Genomic DNA, 15,886 nt, shown 5'->3' with positions numbered 1-15,886 from the left:
GAGGTGGGGAAATAGGGGCCCCGGCCCACAGAGGCGTCTCTGAAACTTCCAAACTCTTTTCCCCAATTCTTCTCACCACCCCTGCTGTGATTGGCTGTTTCTCCAACATCTTCCTAATAATCGAAATCACGAGTTATAAAGGGGTACATAGGGAGGTGTGGACAATTTTTAGTAATATTTCATTCTTAGGCTCAGTGGTAGGACAGGGGATTTGGTACACAGAGCCACACCCCTGTCCCTATCCATGAGGGCCATGTGAATTTCCACATTCAGAATTTTGCAGATTTTGGAAAGGTGGGACAGCACGCGCGTGCACTGGGGATATTGCTGGATGCCCCTGTGGGATGGGGGGGTAGCACCCCAATAGTCAAGCACTCTGATAGTTCTCCACATGTGAATATTCGCAGGAAGCGAGGTAAATACCGTAAATGGCCTCCTGTCCAAATGGCTGTGTTGACTGACGAGCTTAAGGAGAATAGTTTTCAGAGGTTGTTTGCTTCTGTTGTTGTGGATAAGGAATCGTGGGTAAGGAGTATGTGTGTTCTCAGTATTTCTTAAAGCACGAAAGCTAAAGACAAAGGGAACGCAGGCCCATCGTGGAAAATAAAGTATTTTTCAAAAGACCCCACAGTCATTCCTAGCCATTGTCACTTTGTCATAATGGAAAGATTAATGCTGGTACATTGCTAGGAACCAGACTCCAGACTTTTCCCACTGATACTGCCTTTCTGTCCCAGGATCTGATCCTGGCTAGCACACTGCAAGTTGCCTTTCAAAAATCTTTTAAAATTTTGTATTATTTTATTCATCTCTTTGGTTGTTTGGGAATCCGAAAAGTTCAGAGTCCTCAAACACCTGTCAACTCTCTGTCCCAGCACGTCCTGCTTAAACCATAGGCCACCAATTTTTCTAGGTGTCCTCTCCTGTTTCTGGCTCCCAAAGACTTCCCTTCCTGCTTTTGAGTCTGACTGTGACATAAAAGCTTTTTAGCAATCTGTGAACCAAGACTTTTACAGGCGGGAATGCTTCCAGAAGGCAGATTTAACAGGATCTCGAGGGGCAGGGAGAGAGCTGTTGGAAACTGTCCTGGCTGGGGGTGGGGGTGGGGAGAGACAGATGGGACAACAGTGATGGTACCTGAGGGGGCAGGGAAGGGAGCGGGACTCCCACTGTGGCTGAGGGGAGAGGTCATTTTGGGGTGTAAAGGGGTTGAGACTCAGGTGAGGAGGTAGATTGAGATCATCCCTTAGAGTCTTAAAAGGCCAAGAGGAAGCAGCAGAAATCACAAAGGCTTGGGGTTGGTGGGGAGGAGATGACATGAGGGAGCTGGTATGGGATGTCTGGCCTAAGGAGGCATGACACCAAGTCCCTGCTAAAATGCCAGAGAGCAGGAGCAGCCCTCCAGGATCAGCCGGGCTCACCCCTTCACTGTACAGAAGGAGCTCCAGAGGCTGGAACCGGAAGGACACTAGTTCAAGGTCATATGTCACATTCATCCCAGAGTCAAGAGTTTCTGCATCCCCAGTACTTGTATGTATGTATGTATGTACGTCTGTATGTATTTTCTTTTTTTTTGTTAAGAATTCATTTATTTATTTGACAGATGCAGGGGGAGTAGGAGAGGGAGAAGTAGGCCTCCCACTGAGCAGGGAGCTGGATGCAGGTCTCCACCCTAGGACCCTGGGATCATGACCTGAGCCAAAGGCAGATGCTTAATGACTGAGCCAGCGAGGGGAACCCTGTATGTATTTTCAACAATATCTATTGAATTCTCACTCTGGGCCAGGCCCATAGGAAGTTCCTGACTTTATGAAACTTACAGTCTAATAGGTAGAGATGCCAATAACTAACCAGCCAAACAAAAGACTGTCTAACCACCAACTGTGCCCCAAGTTATGAAGGAAATAAACGGTAGTTGGGGAAGGTGCTAATAGAACTCATGACTCCCACTCAGGAGGTTATTTGAAAGTTATCTGTGGGTCACACATGGGTATATATCAAAATCACCTGCAGGGGTGGCCAAAACAGATTCTTGGTCCTTCTACCCCCAAACTTCAGATTCAGTGGGGAGGGGCCTGGGAATCTGCATTTCTAACAAGTTCCCTCTCTGCTCTGATGCTGCCAGCTAAGGGTCTACACTTGGAGTAGCGCCCAGCTAGTGGTCTCCAGAGAGTAAAAATGCAGGTAAATCCCCCCACCAGCAGACGAAGGCTCACCTTGCTTTGATGCTGGTTTCATCTGGGAGGCATGAGCCCATTGTCATGGGGCAAGGTCCTGGGGCACATTGTTTTCTGACCACCAGGAAGAAGCTGCTAGGAGGGAGGAAAAGTGAGAATCTGGGACGGGAAGGGCCCATGTGACCTCAAAAGCACAGAAGCTGGGAAACCACTAACTTGATCTTTCAGCAGAGTGAGGTCTGACCCCACGATTCCCGGGGTCCGCTGTTGCCCACACTCTCCAGCCACTCAATACAGAGAGTCCAGGGTCCCGAGAGGACCCCCGTGAATTGGCTCACTTCCCCCCAGGATGCCATCACTACCAGCCAGGCCCTCTATTCCAAAAGGAAGCTCTTTCTAAGCCTCTGGGATTCCCAGTATGTGCTGCTGAGAGAGGAGTGGGTGGTGGACCCCTCAGATCTCTCCCTGGTCCCTCTGGTGTCAGACACCAACATTGGTGGGGAAATAGTGTTCCTTCCTTCCAGGACTTATGGCCTGATTGCTGGGGAGACAAGACCCTTACCTAGACTTTTTTTTTTTTTTTTTTTTTTTTAAGTAAGCTCTACAGCCAACGTGGGACTTGCACTCAGGGCCCTGAGTCACATGCTCTACAGACTAAGCCAGCCAGGCAACCCGTCCTATAGAGACACTTCTAAATAGGAGGAAGAATCAGCATGAAGGGCACCGGGAGGGCGTGGCAGGAGGAAGGGACTGTCTGAGCAAGGGCAGCTGGGATGGTAGATGTCCAGAGAGGGGTCAAGAGGGCTCTTTTGAAGGGTCATAAATATTAGACAGAGGCACTTAGAATTATGCCTAGAGTTTATTTTCTCGGGGAGAAGGGCAACAGAGGGCCACATTCTCCTTTCTTTTTGATTTCGCAATTAAACTGAAGACTATTTCTAACTTTTTTTTTTTAAGATTTTATTTATTTGACAGAGAGATCACAAGTAGGCAGAGAGGTAGGCAGAGAGAGGGGAAGCAGGCTCCCTGCTGAGCAGAGAGCCCGATGCGGGGCTCGATCTCAGGACTCTGAGATCATGACCTGGGCTGAAGACAGAGGCTTAACCCACTGAGTCACCCAGGCACCCTATTTCTAACCTGAGGTAGGAAATGGTCTTGGGTGGATGGGGAGAGACAAGCTCTCTAGTTCCTTCTGCCTTACAGAGCAGACAGGAGGCCCTCCAGGAAATCAGGCAACAGGACAGAAGGCAGTAAGACTGAACAGCCCTTCCCTCATCTCTTCCTGTGACCCATCCCTCTCCCTGTGTGTCTGCCGGGAGGCCCTTAGGTTGCAGGTGGTATGGATGAAGGGGGTTGAGAGATGCAAGAAAGCAATGGATGACTGGCCCCTCCCCAGGCCTTGATTTCTCTTCTGTGGAATGGGATGAGAGTCGGAGCCCACTCCAGGGCCTAGGAGGGACCACTTGGGAGAGGTTCCCCCTGATGTGGGGAGCAGGACAAGAGGTGCAGGATGGGATGTACTTTATCATGGGCATAGAGATGAGTGCTGGCCGGACTGTAGGGCCCTCTGCCCCGTGGGTCACTTGTGTGCCCAGGGAGCACTCTGCTGGGCACAGCAGCTCCGAGTCCATCCAGAGCTTCCTGTGGCCAGTGATCACCACAGGGGTCATCCCTGAGGTCAGGTGTGGGCCGGAGGAGTGTTGGGGGACATGAGGCTGCAGGGGAGGCACTCATTCAGCTTTTAGCTCTCCTCAGGCAGAGCTACAAAGGCCTCTGACCCTCCAGCCATGGAGAATCCTGGGTCCCCTTCCTTCGAGGCCGCTGTCCCTACTAGTGGCATTGCACGCCGGTACCACGGTCAGCGCGTGGATCCCTGTTTCCGGGTTGACCCAGAGAATACCATGTCTGCCACCACACAGGATGGCTCAACCCACTTTAAGGGCACAGGTCCCCTGCTGGCAACCTGATGTGGCAGAAAGGGCCGAGAGCTGGAAGGCTGGGACCCGGTGTAAGCCCAGCCCCGAGCCTCAGTTCCCCTTCCTATAAAATGAGAGTGTTGGATTGGATGATCTCCGAATTCTCTGTTGACCCCAGCACTGTAGGATTTTCATCTATATGCGGTGAAACTAATGGGGGAATCTTAGACAGCCTTACTGGTGTGTGCAGGAGGTACTTTGGAAGGCCCCGTCCAGAGCTTTCTGCTTTCTTCCTCACAGGGTACAAGTTGGCCTTGCCTTTCTTTTGCATATCTGCTTGCCTGTGTGGCTTTGGGAGAGGAAATGATAGAAGCAGAAATGGCCTGGCTGGGTTTCCTTGTTTTCCCCTTGGTCAACAGAGAGTGTCTCTCAGACCCTCTCTCCCTTCCCCCACAGCATTGGCTCCTTTCAGCCCCTTTGCCCACCCCAACCTGGGCATCATAGGGGCCATCTCCTCTTCTGACCAGCTTCCTGCATGAGTTGTCACTTATCCTCTGTTACATGTGCTTCCAGTGTAGGACAGGAAATATGGGGGCACCAGGGAGCTTCAGATCCCGAGGATAGCGGGGATAGCAAGGGGCCCTCACAGAGGTCTGCTTTCTGGTAGAAGAGGAGGAGGGAGCCCCTAAAAGGCCAATCGGGCTTTAACATGGAAGAGACATTTCTCATAAGCAGATTTTTGGCCAAACCGCCTGCTCAGAGCAGGTCTTCTTCCTACCCTCAGGCCATAATACAAAAGATTTCTATCTCCCAGCCTTGGGAGACACCAGGCTCCACAAAGGATGTGTGGAGAAAACCCCTATTACCACACTGGCCGAATGGGATGGGGAAAGAGGAAGACCCAAACATGTGCAAAGTCCCTGGGGCAGAAGGACACAATCATGACAGATTCAAGAAACAATGGAGGGAGACACCTGGGTGGCTCAGTCAGTGGAGCATCTGACTCTTTATTTCGGCTTGGGTCATGGGATCGAGCCCTGTGTTGCACTCCACACTGGGGGTGAGGCCTGCTTGTTCTCTTTCTCCCTCATTTCTTTCTCTGCCCTTCCCCTCCCAAAAAAGAAAAGAAGAAAAAGGAACTGAATGGAGGCTGCTGTAGCACCGAGAACAAAGAGGAGGGGGAGAGAGAAAAGATCAGGGCCCATATCAGGAATGTGCCCAAAGGGCCTAGCCTGGATTTTGCTGGTTCGGAGGCAAGAGAGCTGCCCCCTCACCTTTGGGACCATTTCATGGGAAACCACCAATTTCTGAGCCCTGCTCTAGCCCCTCCAAGTGCTCTCTTGGGCTTGTTTTTTGTTTTTTAAAAGATTTTGTTTATTTATTTATTTTGATGGAAAAGTGCGGCAGAAGGAGAAGCAGAACCTCTCTGAGCAGGGAGCCCGTTGGCAGGGGTTGGGGGGGCTTCAATCCCCGGATCCTGGGTTCATGACCTGAGCCAAAGGTGGATGCTTAACTGACTGAGCCACCCAGGTGCCCCTCTCTAGGGCTTGTTTCTCTTTATCTCTTGGGACCCAAAGCAAGGGTGGGACACTCACTAAGCTGACCAGGACCTCCTCTGGGAACTGGCAGGCAGGGCCTCTAGCAGGGTCAAGGTGGCCCGAGTAAAGGCGGTGGGCCAGTAGCTGGAGAGCAGGACTTCAGTCCAGGGCTGTCTGACACTGATGTGACCTCTATCCTGCAGTACCTTCGTACTCACATGGGATGGAAGTGAGCGGAGAGTGCAAACCAGCCCAGGGAGGTGAGTGGAGGACCTTCCTAACAGGCTGACTTGTCCCCAGGATGGATGTGTCCCCAGCAGAAGGAGGGGAGCTCCCTGTCCCAGGAGGGGTGCAGAAAAGCCAGAAGCTTATAGTGGAGCTTTGGGAGGGTAGTTGGACCAGTCCTTGCTCAGGAGGGCTGCAGAGCCCCTCCCCGGGGAGCCTCATCTTCCTTCTGACCCACCAGCACTCTTGGTTCCTCTCTTCCTCATCTCTGCCTGTGCGACTGGGGCAAATTCGTTCGCCTGGCTAAGCCTCAGTTTGCTCATCTGTAAAGTGGAGTCATGCTTGCGTCTGCATTTTAGGGTTATTCTGAGGATTAGATACTTTCCTAGATAGTGTCCAGCACCGGGTCAGAGAACCAAAGGCTTCCTGTTAGTTAGCAACCAATTATTGCTGTTACCCCCTTCACCCCTCCTTTCAGTCTGGAGAGCACCGCGGGACAGGAGCCGGGCCCCTGGGTTCTGTCTCCTTCTGCACAGCGACCATCTCTTCTTTCTCACCCTGTCCCCGCCTCCTTAGTGTCCCCACAGGCCGGGAGAGGGGAGCTCAGCCCGGGGTCCTCCTGGGGCACCCTGATCTCCTCCACGCGCGCTCTCCTGCCTCCGTGTCGCCTCCGGGGGCAGTGCCTGGGTTGGGGCGAACCGCGCTCAGAGCGCGGGAACCGCGGTGCGGCACCGCCCGGCCCGCGCCCCCGCCGGCGGCGGCACTTGGAATCCACGTGATTTCTCGGCAGCGGCCGCCGGCTCCCAGCACCAGCCCGGGTGCTCTCCGCCCGCTTTCAGTTTCGTACGCAGCGCGGCGGGGCAGGAGCGTGGCGGAGCCGGAGCGCGCCGGGTGAGTGGAGAGCGAGCCCCGGAACTGCGGGCCAGCGGCGTGGGGAGCACCGGGCCGGGGGTGCCCGAGGGCGCTGGGCCGGGGGGCTCCGCCGGCCGCCGGCTGGCTGACCCGGTGGCAGGGTGCAGGGACTGACCGACCGGTGGACAGATTGGGCGCCCGCTGCCCGGCGGAGTTTGGGGGTGGAGGTGCGAGCCGCAGAGGGAGGCAAGTCGGGGTTACCCGAGCTGAGGGGCGGGGTACCCGGCTGCGCTTCCCTTTCTCCCCAGCCTCCCAAAGCTCCTGGAACTTTAACTTTTAATTGCTTTTTAAAGAATTATAGCAGCGGGAGGCGGGGGGACGGGTAGGGGCGAGATAGGTAAAAGGGACCAAGAGGTACAAACTTTGTGGGCTACATAGGTCATTCCTAGAGATCTGTACAGCATCGAGCCTAGAGTTAACATGCACAAATAATAGAGGGTGGGAGAAACTTTTGGAGGTGATGGACGGGCTTATGGCATAGATCGTGGTGCTGATTTCACAGGTGCATGCTCACCGCCAATCTCAAAAGGTTGTATACATTAAACACGCACGGCTTTTTGCATGTCCATCATGTGCTTTACAGAAAAGAGGTGCAGACTTTCAGTTATGAAATAAATAAGTCAGAGAGATGAATGTACAGTAGAAGGAATCTAGGCAAGGGTATTATAGTAGAGGATAGCTGCACGTGTGTGGAGTTGTGGCCTTGCTGTTTTACACCTGAAACTAATATAACATTGTAGGCAACTCTACCTCGATAATAATTAAAAAAAATAAAAGGCATTTTGAAAGTCTCGCGACTCATTCTGCACAATTCACGCTTTTAAGCGTAAGCATGCTTTATTATTATTACTATTATTATCATTATTATTATTATTATTATTGACAATGAGGATAAAAGGAATGGAGTTAGTGAGGTTGAGCCTGCCAGCTTGCTGGTTTGGATGTAAGGAAGCGCCATGTAACCATCACTCAACCCCTGCATTTCGTTCCTCAGCCCACTTTCATATCTGCCACACCTCATTTTGAAACAAATGGCAAACAGACATCATAGCATTTAACTGAAATATCTCCGAATGTACTAAAAGATAAGGAATCTTTAAAGAAACAAAACAAAACAAAAATAAAACACGGCACCATCTGAAGACTGGAAGCATTTGAACAGTAATTTCTTCATGTCAAGTCCCCCCAGACTATATCCGATGAATGTTTTAACCTCATAATCGGGTGAAAACATGGGCGTCATTTTGTTACTTGCTTTTGGCATTTTATCCATTTTATCTTGAGCCACCCAGGCACATGCTTTTGGCATTTTATGTGGTTTTCAGCCATTTTTCTCACTTGGGGGTTCAGGACCTGGGGTTTGCTGAACCAGCCATTTAGGGACGTCTGAGCGAGGTCCTTTGCCTTCAGCCTGGTTTGCATCCGTTTTATAAGTTGGGGGTTCTTCCGTTTCCTTTTTAAAAGGTTGGGGGTTTGCAGACTTTAAAAACAGTTGGAAAACCAGAACTTCCTAGCTTCCCAGACCTGGGAGTGTCCGGAGGTGGGCTGTACTCACAGGCCAGTGCCTAGAGCCTCCTCCCTCCAAATTGCTTTTCCTTCTAAGAAGCATTAAGTCCAGAAAAGCATTCGGCTTGGTCTCCCACTGCCAAGGTGCTGATCGTGCCCACCTGCCTTATCCCCGAAGCCCGGCACATGGCTTGCCTGGTGCCTGCTGTGGGAAGCAGAGGGATCATGGCCCTCAGCACCTGGTGTTTGCTGGGTGACCATGTCGATTTCCTCAGAAGGTCAGTTTCTCATCTGTGAGCTGGGGGTGATTATATGTCCTTCAGAGCGTGCCTCAGGGTTGGACGAGATACGCCCCAGTGCCTGGTCCACCTCAGTGCGTGGAGAGCAGTGGGTCCTCCGTGAGTGCAGACCAGCAGAAGGGAAAGTGCTCTGGAAGAGTTTTCGCTAGCTTTGCGCCTCCGACTGGACTTTTGCAGGGCTGGAGGAAAATTCCGCAAAACTTCTTGGGGTGTCTTTTCCCAGCTGTGAGGAATTGAGTTGTGTCCTGGAGAAAGATATGTTGAAGTCCTTACCCTCCGTATCTCTGAGTTGTGACTTTATTTGGAAATAGGGTAGTAGCAGATGTCATTAGTTAAGCTGAAGTCATATCAGAGTTAACTGGGTCCTTAATTCAGTGTGACTGGTGTCCTTATAAGAGAGGAAGTCAGTTTATGAAGATGCACACACGCCGTGAAATGACAGCCAGGTGACAACAGAGACAGAGACCAGAATTGATGCGTCTATAAGGCAGGACACCCCAAGAATTGCCAGCAACCAGCAGAAATCAGAAAAGCCAAGGAAGGCTCCTCCCCCCCCCCCAGGGTGCTTTGTTACAACTGTAACCAAGCTAGGAAGCTAATTCACCAGCCCAGAACCTAGCTTCTGCTTTCCAGAGCTGCATTAAGGCTCAAGCAAATTAACACAAGTGCCAATACTTTGTAAAAACTTTTTGTTGGTGTTCTGAGGACATAAACTACTGGGGTCCTTTGCCAAATCTATTTTTTGAGCATTGGCTAGTAGCCCCAAGTCTACCTTGGCTGAAACCCATTCTGCAAGGAAAACACCTAGAGGATTTGCAAAGAAAAAAAAAAAAAAAGAAAAATGATCAGTCTGGCTGTTGGTGTAGGCTGTGCAGAGAAGGGAAAGTTTTTGATCCCTCTGGCCACCCTGGAGAACATGTGTCTCCCACACACTCTACTTAAAACCAGAAGGGATGGGGCAGGCAAGCACTCGGTCATATGTGGGACTTGTTGCCTGTAAACTGGGCATGATTATATTACCCATATGCTATCTGAAGGCTCTTGGGTCCTTGAGGACTGAGTAAAGTTGGCATGAACCCCTATTCTGTTCCTTTGGGAAGCCCCATGTGTCCTTCAGCCCTCTGTGAATCTGGAGGGTAGAGGTGGGGGTGAGCTTGGTTCCTCTGGCCATCTCTGATCCCAGACTCTTCTTCTGTTCTGTGGTCATCCTTTCTCCCTGATTGAGCAGGGCATGAAAACAGTCATTTTCCTGGGATGGAGAGATGAGAGTCATGGGGAAACGTGAGTTCACTCATTTATCTTGCTTGTTTCAAGCCTGACTCTCTGTGATGGGACTCCTGCTCCAACCTGTGTGTCACTCCAAAGTCTTCCGATAAATTCTCTAGACACAGGAGTCTTCCCCAGAAAGGTTTTTAGCAGACCTTCTACCTGAGTTGCCTCTGAGAACTCTTAAGAACATATAGCAAAGGAGAACTTCAGAGAGCCTGAGGGAACATTGACTTGACCTTGGATGACCTCTGCTTCTACTTTGGTTTATTTCCAGTCTTTTTTCTATGTGTGTATATTCATATTTTTCTGTGGACTCATACATAAAAACCAAAATGGAATTATACTTTTTAAACTGAATAAAATGGAATTACATATTAGAGGGAAAGTACATCCTATATCATTTTTTAAAATTATTTCATTTTTAATAGCTAATATATTCATATAGTAAAATGATATAAAATATACAAAGAGGTTATGATGCAGAGTAAGTGTCCGCCTTCCCCTGTCTCCCAGCCACCTGATTACCCTCCCTGAAGGCACCAGTGTTACCAGGTTCTCATGTGTCCTTACAAAGATCATTCAGGTGGGCCTTTACAAACATGGATATGGATAGATGGATAGATAGATACAGATATAAATATGGGTATAGATATCCCCCTTCTTACAAATGGTGATATACTCTATAGTTTTTTTTATCTTTTTTCAAAATGTAATACAATTTGGAAATCTTTCCACATCAAAACCAAAAACAATCTGCCTTTTTCTTTTTTTTTTTTCTCTCTTTTTAAAGATTTTATCTATTTGACAGAGAGAGACACAGGAAAGAGGGAACACAAGTAGGGGGAGTGGGAGAGGGAGAAGCAGGCTTCCCACCAAGCAGGAAGCCTGATGCGGGGCTAGATCCCAGGACCCTGAGATCATGACCTGAGCCGAAGGCAGATGCTTTAACCCAGTGAGCCACCCAGGCACCCCTGCTTTTTCCTTTTTAACAGCTACAGAGTATTTCATTATATGGTTGTGTCATCATTAATTTAACTACTGTTAAATTGGGCATTTAAGTTGTTCCCTGAATGTTTCTCTTGCTATCCCAAACAGTGTTGTAATGAATATCTTTGTTTAAGTATCATGTTTGCATCTGTGAGAGTAAGCCTTTAAGAAAAACATTCAGGAGGACAGAGAAAAACTGGAGAAAAACATTTAGTTAAGCACCTGCCTTCGGCTCAGGTCCTGATCTCAGGGTGCTGGGATCGAGCCCCTCATAGGGCTTCCTCCTCGACGGGGAGTCTGCTTCTCCCTCTGCCCCTCCCCGCGCCTTGCACACCTGCACGCGCGCTCTCTCACTCTCTCTCATAAATAAATAAAAGCTAGAAAGAAAGAACGAACAAACGAACAGATCCAGGAGTGGATTTGCCAGGTCAAAAAGAAATACGCAGTTTGAACTTTGATAAATATGGCAAATTACCGTCCTTATGTGTTGGACTAAATCGCACTCCCAGCAGCTACCTGTGAGGGGGCCTGCTTCCCACACCCGCCCCAGCACATTATTAGACTTTTCCCTATTTGCAGATCTGGGAGATGAATGATGATATCTACCCCCCCATTTCTCTTATCTTTTCAAATATTTAAGGGTCATTTGTAGTTCATTTTCCATAGACTGTCTATTCATATCCTTTTCCCACTTTTCTGTTGGGTTGTTAGTCTTTCTCCTATTTAGTTGTAAAAACACTGTGCATATTAAGGAAATTCACTCTTTATAACATGAGTATATTGGCATTTTAAGTGGCTGCATAGTTGTCCATAGAATGGTGGACCCATATTTGCCTTTTTAAGCATTTATATTGGGTCTTGTTTTCTTCTACTATGCATGGACTGTTTCCTCTGTTTTATTTATAGATAGATAGATAGATACAGATATATATAAAATGTGGGAAGAATTTTAAAACATATATGTATTAGTGTGTATATATATATATATATACATATATATATATGAAGGTGACATTTATTTCTTTCCACATTTCCCACCAGATTGCTCTCAAGAAGGGAAGTACTTTTGGGAAAGTACCTTGATTAGGATCGGGGTTGGTGGGGGCCATATGCAAAGTGGTCAGCAGGGACCAGGACAGGGTGGAAGCAGGGCAGGCTCTGTGTGGAGCCTGTGAGTGGGTTGGGGTGCTGGGGGTCGGTGCTGTATTTGCTCCCAAGAGAAGGGAGGAGAGAGAGAAGGTGGAGAGTGGCTAGGCCACGCAGGGAGGAGACACTCCTCCCCCCCCACCCACACACAGAGAAACTTCTTGGAGGTAGGATGCCCAGTACTGACTACACGGATTCCCGCCTGGCTCCGCCCAGCAATCATTAACCCTCTCCGCAAAGAGTTTCCAGAACATGTCAGGTCCTGCGCTGGGCACTGGGTTAGAGCTGAGAACATGACAGGTCTCGCTGATGTGCCAACAGAAACACAACAAACAAGTACACGACGTGTGACTGCAGTGAAGAAAGACAAGTTAGGCGAGGGGGTAAGTGCACGGCGGGTGCAAGGATGGTTGTGTTCGGGGAGGCACAGAACTTCCCACAAGGGGCACTGGGACAGTTGAGGGGGGCCAGGCAGGGGGCCATGGACCATGATGATGTCTGGAGGAAGAGGGAACCAGGCAGAGACAATGGCAAGAAAAAGGAGGAGGAGGAAACTTTGTTTCCGGTCTTCTGTGCTCAAAATGCTTATTGCAAGTTCATTTTTTTTTTTTTTTCCATGTAATTGAGCAAAAGGCTGGGCTTGCCGCAGGAGCCCTCCACCGGAGGAGACCTCTCTCTACAGCCTCCCCTCCGGTCCCCTGGGCGGAGGGTGGGGGCCGGGGGATGCTAACCTTCCCGAGGCCCTGGTACTTTCGGGTGGCTTGGTGCCTGAGCCAGTTTATCTGTGTCAGGAAAGATCGGGCACGGACATCCTGCTAGCTAGAGCTTTGCTCACATTCTGGAATGTTTCCTTAGGCTAGGTTCTCTTCTCAACGTGGACTTCTAAAGGAATATATAGACTCTATTTGTTCGAAGTTAAAAAGGCACATAGTACAAAACTTACTATCTTAACCATTTTAACCACTTAAAATATTCAGGAGTGATAGGCACCTTCACACTGCTGTGCAGCTGTCACCACTATCCACCCCCGGGACTCTTCTCATTCTGTACAACCGAACCTCTATGCCCACTGTCCAGTAACACCCATGCCCCAGCCCCTGGCCACCACCATTCTACCTTCTGTCTCTGTGGATAGGATACTCTGTGTGCCTCATGTAAGTGCAAGCATGTCACCTTTGTCTTTTTGGGACTGGCTCATTTCTTCTAGTGTAACACCCTCAAGGGTTAGCCATGTTGTATGTTGTAAGATTTCCTTCCTGCTTAAGGCTAAATAATATTCCATTGCAAGAATATACCACATCCCGCTTCTCTGTTTCTCCACTGAGGGGTACTCGGGTTATCTCCGTGTTTTAGCGATTGCAAATAAGGGTGCTGTGAACCTGGGAGACTGCTTTCTGTTCTTTTGAGTAGATGCTCAGAAGTGGAACTGCTGGGTCGTATGATAATTCCATTTTTAATTGTTTTGTGGAATCACCATCCTGTTTTCCACAGCAGCTGTACCATTTTTCCATGCCCACCAGTGGCACACAGGGGTTCTGATTTCTCCACATCTTCGCCAGTATTTATTGTTTTCTGTTTTGTTTTGTTTTGTTTTGGTAGTAGCCATCCTAATGGGAGTGAGGTGGTATCAGTCTCATTCTAGTCGGTTTTTTAAAAAGATTTTATTTATTTATTTGAGAGAGAGAGAGCACATGTGTGCAGAGTAAAGGAAGGGGCAGAGGGAGAGGGAGAAACAGACACTCTGCTGACCTGGGAGCCTGATGTGGGGCTTGATCCCAGGACCCTGGGATCATGACCTGAGCTGAAGTCAGCTGCTTAACAGACTGAGCCACCCAGGGGCCCCTCACTGTGGTCTTGATTGCATTTCCCTAAGGATTGGTGATGCTTTGCGTCTTTCATGTGCTGATTGGCCATTGTTACATCTTCTTTGGAGAAATGTCTCTTCAAGTCCTTTGCCCACTTTTGAATTGAGTTGTTGGTCTCGTTGTTGTTCAGATCCACACATTTAGTTTTGTTACTGAATTCTAGGCATTCTCTATGTATTCCGATGATAAATTCCTTGTCAAATACATGTTTTGCAAATAACTTCTCCCATTCTGTGGGTTGCCTTTTTACTCTGTGGATAGTGTCTTTTGATGCTCAGAGTTTTAAAGATTTTCATGAAGTCCAATTTGTATGTGTGTATGTGTATATATACGTGATTACCTGTGCCTTTGGGTAGGAGGCAATCATTGCCAAATCATTGTGGTTCAGCTTTTGTCCTGTGTTTTCTCCTCAGAGTCTTATTGTTTTGGGTCTTATATTTAGGCGCTTGATCCTTTTTTTTTTTTTAAGATTTTATTTATTTGACAGAGCGAGACACAGTGAGAGAGAGGACACAAGCAAGGGAAGTGGGAGAGGGAGAAGCAGGCATCCGGCCGAGCGGGGAGCCCAGTGAGGGGCTCTATCCCAGGACCCTGGGATCATGACCTGAGCTGAAGGCAGATGCTTAATGACTGAGCCACCCAGGCGCCATCCCTCTTGATCCATTTTGAATGGATTTTAAATGGAGTGTAAAGTAAGGGTCTGAATTCATTCTTTTGCATGTAGATATCCCGTTTGCCCAGCATCATTTATTAGAAGGCTGTAAAAAACTGTCCTTTCCCCCACGGAATGGTCCTGGTACCTTTGTCAAAAATCATTTGGTCATCTATGCAAGAGTTTATTTCTGGGCTTTCTATTCTATTGGTCTATACCATATACCATTGACCCTGGAACAATGTGGGGGTTAGGAGTGCTGACCCCTAGTCAAAATCTATGTATAACTTTTGACTCTTCAAATACATACTTACTGAGAGCAGACAGTTGACCAGAAGCCCTACCAATAATAGAAACCGTCATTTAACTCATGCTTTCTATGTTATATGTATTATATGCTATAGTCTTACAATAAAGGAAGCTTGGGAAAAATGTTATTAAGAAAATCATAAGGAGGGGCACCTGGGTAGCTCAGTGGGTTAAAGCCTCTGCCTTCGGCTCAAGTCATGATCTCAGGGTCCTGGGATAGAGCCCCACATCGGGCTCTCCACTCAGCAGGGAGCCTGCTTCCTCCTCTCTCTCTGCCTACTTGTGATCTCTCTCTGTCAAATAAATAAAATCTTAAAAAAAATCATAAGAGAAAATACACTAATACATTTATAGTACTGTATTTCTTGGAAAAATTCATGTATAAATGGGCTCACGCAGTTCAAACCCATCTTGTTCAAGAGTCGTCTCTACGTCTGTTTTTATGCCCATTCTACACTGTTTTGGTTTAGTTGGTAGTAAGTTTCAAAATCGGGAATTACAGGTTTTACAGTTTTGTTCTCCTTTTTCAGGATTCTTTTGGCTAATTGGGGATCTCTGGAGGTTCCATATGAATTTTAGGATGGGTTTTTCTGTTTCTGCAAAAAAAATCGTGGGGATTTTGGTAGGGATTAGGTTTAATCTGTAGATGGCTAATATTGACATTTTAACAGTATTAAATCTTCCAATCCATGAACCTGTAATGTGTTTCCGTTTATTTATGCCTTTAATTTCTTTTGACAATGTTTTATAGTTTTCAGTGTACATGTTTTTCACCTCCTTGGTTAATTTCTAAGTATTTTATCCTTTTTTTAAAAAAAAGATTTTATTTATTTCACAGAGAGAGAGATCACAAGTAGGCAGAGAGGCAGACAGAGAGAGAGGGGGAAGCAGGCTCCCCGCTGAGAGCCCAATACGGGGCTCAATTCCAGGACCCTGAGATCATGACCTGAGCTGAAGGCAGAGGCTTTAACCCACTGAGCCAGCCGGGTGCCCCTATTTTATCCTTTTTGATGCTATAGTGTGTGGAATTATTTCTGTAATTGCCCTTCCAGATTCGGCATCCTTTGTGTAGAGAAACACAACTG

The 15,886-nt window shown here is 48.2% G+C and overlaps 1 protein-coding gene across 8 annotated transcripts in view; it reads left to right on the top strand.

The window, feature by feature from the left end:
- The first annotated feature begins 9,801 nt into the window (after window positions 1-9,801).
- Window positions 9,802-15,886, top strand: part of NLRC5 (NLR family CARD domain containing 5) — an 81,622-nt gene continuing 75,537 nt past the window's right edge. For all 8 annotated transcript variants that reach the window (XM_032854412.1, XM_032854416.1, XM_032854411.1 and 5 more), the window contains exon 1: window positions 9,802-9,854. The gene's annotated coding sequence lies outside the window, so the exon portion shown is untranslated. The remainder of the gene's footprint in view (window positions 9,855-15,886) is intronic.

Source organism: Lontra canadensis, unplaced genomic scaffold, assembly GCF_010015895.1.
Source record: "Lontra canadensis isolate GAN:19392208 unplaced genomic scaffold, GSC_riverotter_1.0 scaffold8, whole genome shotgun sequence".
Classification (NCBI taxonomy): domain Eukaryota; kingdom Metazoa; phylum Chordata; class Mammalia; order Carnivora; family Mustelidae; genus Lontra; species Lontra canadensis.
Note: the sequence above shows the minus strand (reverse complement) of the source record. Positions and strands in the feature narration are given on the sequence as shown.